This window comes from Acanthopagrus latus, chromosome 4, assembly GCF_904848185.1.
Source record: "Acanthopagrus latus isolate v.2019 chromosome 4, fAcaLat1.1, whole genome shotgun sequence".
Lineage (NCBI taxonomy): Eukaryota > Metazoa > Chordata > Actinopteri > Spariformes > Sparidae > Acanthopagrus > Acanthopagrus latus.
Genome location: NC_051042.1, coordinates 9,863,204 through 9,868,108, shown reverse-complemented (window position 1 = coordinate 9,868,108; position 4,905 = coordinate 9,863,204). Strand labels below are relative to the sequence as shown.

At 37.9% G+C, this 4,905-nt stretch overlaps 1 long non-coding RNA gene across 1 annotated transcript; it reads right to left on the bottom strand.

Annotated features, from left to right (window-relative positions):
* Positions 1–1,461: 1,461 nt before the first annotated feature.
* LOC119018394 lies at positions 1,462–4,649 on the bottom strand. The gene is made up of 4 exons (XR_005074743.1): positions 4,589–4,649; positions 4,180–4,333; positions 1,810–2,009; positions 1,462–1,697 (listed from the first exon to the last, which is right to left on the bottom strand). It is a non-coding gene; the product is annotated as an uncharacterized LOC119018394 (long non-coding RNA).
* Between the last annotated feature and the right edge of the window lie 256 nt (positions 4,650–4,905).

The following is a 4,905-nucleotide window of genomic DNA, read 5'->3' as shown; positions in this document are numbered from 1 at the left end:
ATGTTGACCCATCAGTACTCAGTATTTATTATTATATTATTACATTGGTTCTCGGTAAGCATGGGTCAGACCACACCCATCTTCAGGCTCACCCTTCATTTTGATCTCAACTGCACAACTAAAGTTTCATGACTGCATCACATTGGCAATATGTGTTCACAGGCAGACACTTAGCTGAAAACAACTACAAACCCTGTGGACTGTAAAAAATCAACACAAGCCTATCTGGCCACAATATGTGCCAGCTGGCCAAACAATTGTTACCGTAAGTGTTACCACTTCAATCAGGAAGTGAGCACTAAAGACCACAGGTGAGCACCTTTTTTTCCAACAACAATGGGAGACGTTGCAGCGAGAGGAAGAGAAAGAGGGAGGGGGAGAATGAGAGGGGGAGGAAGAGTGAGGGGTAGGGGTAGAGCTGGTGGAGGAGCTCATGGCCAAAGAAGACAAAGCCTTACAAATGAAATCAGTGCAACCTTAGTTGATCATGTCATCAACCATGGGCTGACACTGCAAGAGGCTGGACAGAGAGTGCTTCTCGTATTGTCGCATTTTTTTTTCTGTAATTCTCTTTTTCAGTTCACTGTTTTGTGAGCATATTTTTATTCACTCTAATGTAAATGTATCTGCTGTGCATATGTTGCACTGATGTGCTTCAACAGCGTGTGTGTATCTGCAAATATTTCTGTGCATGTGAACAATATGAAGAATTCTCTACAATTTGAACTATTTTAGTATTATGGCAAATCACACTCAAGATGACAGTGCTTTTCATTATGCGCAACAGTGTGTAGTTGGTGAGGCAAAAATCTGGTAATATGAATGAAGTGTGCGCCATTGGGTGCAAAAGTTTGATCTCGATAATGCTGTATGTAGTTTTGCTTGCAGTGCTTAATTTTGCAGGATATATGAGGTATTTTGCAGTTTGGGTGTGTGGTTTTGTGAATTGTGTTAAGTATGTTGATAAAAAAAACAGCCTAGTTTGCAAAATTGTGTTTTAGCAATTGGAAAAAAAACTGTAATTGCAACTGTGTTTAGACAGGTGCTCTGTCTGTTGGAAAAGGTGGAAACCAGACAATCAATAGAGAGTGGCTACAATGAAGTGCATCATTTACATTTTTTTTTTTTTTAATGGAAATTAAAAGTTATCCTCATATTCTGCACATTTTGTCAAGGAAATTTGATGTTTTAGAGACCTGAGTACAATCTATGATCAAAAGTTTAGCTGGTGTTGGCAGAAAACCCTGAATCAACAAACTGTCGACTTTTAAGAAGCTGAGAAAAGCTTGATGAAATTGCATTTTTACCATAATCCGGTTGTTGATCCAGCTAGGGTTGATAAATTATTCTAGACATATGTTTTGTTATATTTGTAGAAAATCTCTTATCATCCAGACAGCAATCAATTAATGAATAAAACAAAACAAAACAAAACAAAACAAAAAACACACATTGCGTAACTATGGCTGTAGCAGGCCTGTGCGTATAAGGTAATTTATTTGTCATTATACAATACAGGGTTACAAATGCAAAGAATAATTTTGAAACCTTAATCTAAATTTTTGGAGGTCCTGATTCTCATCCCAGCCAGGCAATTGAGACGTTCACATAACGTACGGTTAAGAAATGGTATGGTCCACTTTAGGGGTCTCTGAATTTGTATTCAAAGATTCTTCGTCTGTTGGTCAGAAATGTACCTGTAAAAGACAAACATAAAACAGAGTGTTTGTTAGTGAAATATAAGTACTAATCTTGAGTAAGCAATATTATGTGACAGGGACAAATAACAGTAACATTAGCAATATTGACCTGAGCAAATTGGAAAACTTTGAGATTGAGTTTGCTGATGCTGCTCATCCTCCCCGATTCCGGATGAGATTCCTGCTCGAACATGTGTGGTTGTGAAGTTATTGATTTATAAACAGTAATTGTGGGGAGATTTACAGTAGAAATGCAGCTAACGCTGTCCAATCACCACAGCGGGGCTGCTGAATATCCCCTGGCTAGCCCTAAACAAGAAGGACAAACACAATTGCATTAAATTGCGTTGTACAGAAGAGGGAATTTTCGGTCAGCGTAGACTGCCGCACATTTCCCACTGTTATTGACGACGGTCTTTGTCCCACCCTTTCCTGTTGACAAAATTCTGATGTGATTTCTGGTTAATCTTGTTGTGGTTCTGGAATTTCCAATCATGCTTTCCAACTTGCTGTTGTGTTTTCTGTCTTACAGTTGTGTTTTCTGTCTTGCTGTTGTGTTTTTTGACTTGTAGTGTTTTTTTTTACATCGATGTTGTATTTGCTGTTGTGATTTGCACACATCGGCCAACCATACCAAGATGTTGTTTGTACTTCTTCAGGGGGTCCAAGTCTTAATCAGGGCAATTAAACCCCCCAGTCACCCCCATAATTCAAACCATGTATTCAGACATGCATATGAAGAACAAGAGATTCACGGTTTCTAACAGACAGTGAGATGATATTCTACTTTTTTTTTTTATTTAAAGGCCATACATGTAATAAAATGCCACAATAAACAGCCTTTAAAGTATTTACTTATAATATATTTAAAACATAGGGCCCTGCACACAATCCAGTTAAATATGTGGTAGTTAATGCATTTAAAACTAGTGCTGGTAACACTTAAATGTATAGTCACAAGGGGAATCTCATACTAGAAGCAGAATATAAATGCAATTCAAATCTGTTCATTATTCTAGTTTCCATAAGAGAAACAGGCACTTGTGTTTTGAATGTAGATTAGTTTATAAGACTAAAAGAGCTTTTCAAAGTTGTGCTCATGGAAATCAGAGGTATAACTGTGACACGCCTGTATTTATACTTTGCTCAAGTCATTGATGAGTTTTAACTAATTCGTTAATTTGATTAACGCAGCAGCAAAACAGCAGCAGCACAACCTTGGACATGCATGTATAAACCCTATTTATTGCACCTAAAATAGTATTGTGCATCTGAGACCTTTTTATAAGTCTGCACTAGTTACTATGTTTTGTTTTGGAAAGCAAGCCATTTTTACGGAGTATTCTGGAATCTCGAGCACCGTCACCATGAAGAGTACCTCCTTTCATTCATTTATTCCCAGTCCAACCCCTCTGAAAGTTGCATTACAATGGACATTATTCATGATGGACATATTAACTTGCAGGAACTAGTTTATTGCCTGATAGCAGCACATTGGATGCCCAATTTTCTTCTTGTCGTTGATATTGTAAATTGAGGTCAGTTGTTCTAAATGGCCCGGTTGTAATGTTTAAATATCTGAAAAGAGTATGCATTCCCTTAATCACAAACAAGTCAACAGGATATTGTGTGAACGTATTTAAAAAGTAATTGTATTTCTTAGGCTGCATGAGTTAAACATGCTGCCCTTTGGCTAAACATTCTGTTATTGTGTCAAACCGCATTAATAACAAGCACTGTTAGGATTCTGATTTAAAATGCAATTTATGTTCTGTCTGGATAAGGTTCAAATGGCCACCCTGGAGTCAGGATTTCATACTAAGATTACACATGATGGATACTGCTGCATACAGATTTTACTAAGATGACAAGCGACAGAGACGAAGAGAGCATGAGGTGGAAATAGAACATAAAGATAAATAACCTCTATTCTTAACTTGAGACAGGAAAGACAAATAATAATAAATTGCTTGTTGATTAATTGAATTTGATTTTATGATCTTGTGTTCCTCGACGATTTCTCATTTTTCAATTTGCCCCCATGTTCTTTGGCAAACAGATGCTCAAATATTTCATGCTGATGAAGCTCATTTAAATTTGAGGAGCAGAGACGGAGTGAAGCCAAGGGTTATCCGACATCTGCAGTGTCTCTGATTTTTAAACAAGCACAGATCAACAGATCAGCCAGATGAAACAAACGTGAAAGAGATTCAGTCACTGCCTGTGTGTGTGTGTGTGTGTGTGTGTGTGTGTATGCGTGTGCATTTCTGTATCCACTTATCTTGCTTACGTGCGAACCAACTCTAAGCACTTTATGCTGAATCCCCATTTTCCTTTAATCTTCAGTCACAGTTTATGCTGAGATGAAGCATAATGCACATCAATCAGAAACACACACACACACACACACCAATGCATATATCAAAGATAAAATTAATGATATCAAACAGAATCATAAATATGTAGATTATGTTCTTACCCGTTGCAGTCTGGAAACAAACACACTCCATGTTTGCAATCACAACAAAACACATTTTGACGCCAGAACTCTGAGACAGGAATCGAATCATATATTTTTGAGGACTACTTGAGGTAGAGCAGAATTTCTGCCTCAGGTCCAGTGAAGTACATTCCTGCAAGATTAAATGTGTGGGTTACTGTTACTGAATTCTTGTTATGTCTGTGTGTATTTTTTTCTCCAAAACTAGAGTTTGTAAAACATCCTGTTCTCAGTGTACCTTAAATGTAAAATATCTATTGTTAGCTGGCACCCAAGTTTGCATAAAACAGCATTCCTGTGAATTATTCTTGCACTATTATAGACATGGCAGATTTATTTAGGGATACTACCACCTTGCTTTGAATAGAGAAGACGAAACCTTACTTACTAGAAATCAGAGTATCGTACAAAGGGCTTGAAGATGTTCCCCGTGTGCACTGCATGGTGATGCTGGAGCCGTTTGACTGGAGTGTATTTATACTTTCTCATCCTCTCTCTCTCTCTCTCTCTCACACACACACACACACACACACACACACACACACACACACACACACACACACACACACACAATATGCCTGCCTTTACAAGGACACAGCTCAGAGCAGTCTCCACTGTAAAATCCCAGTGAGCTCTTACAATACCTTAAAATGGGCTTCATAATTTAAGGTTGTGGGCTTTTTAAACTGAGCTGGGTCCAAAAAA